The following is a 393-nucleotide window of genomic DNA, read 5'->3' as shown; positions in this document are numbered from 1 at the left end:
ACTTGTGTGCGCCGGGCCACGTCGAGGTTTCGTTATCGCTTGCACACGTCAGGTGTTCTTCATTGGGCCAATGGAGTGGAGTGGTCCCCCTCCATCCCCCTCACCCGGCTGGGTCGTTTTTGCCTGTCCTAAAGCAGCCGGACCGAGCGCACGTCGATCCCGAGGACGAGAAGGCTGGGTGCGACGTTACTTGGCACTTGATCGAGAGAGCTTCCTGCACGCCGCGGTCACCTTTTGATGTGTAAGCGGATTGTTAAGTGTATCTCTCTCGTGGCGGCACCGCAGGAACTGCAGAGCGCCACTGCTGCCATCTCGCCCTTTATAAAAGTAGGGAGGGCCCACACGTTCACATACATCCTCTTGTGTGAGCAGGGAGACTTCATCGCCACCGCA

Source organism: Leishmania donovani, chromosome 12 (assembly GCF_000227135.1).
Source record: "Leishmania donovani BPK282A1 complete genome, chromosome 12".
NCBI classification, from domain to species: domain Eukaryota; phylum Euglenozoa; class Kinetoplastea; order Trypanosomatida; family Trypanosomatidae; genus Leishmania; species Leishmania donovani.
Note: the sequence above shows the minus strand (reverse complement) of the source record.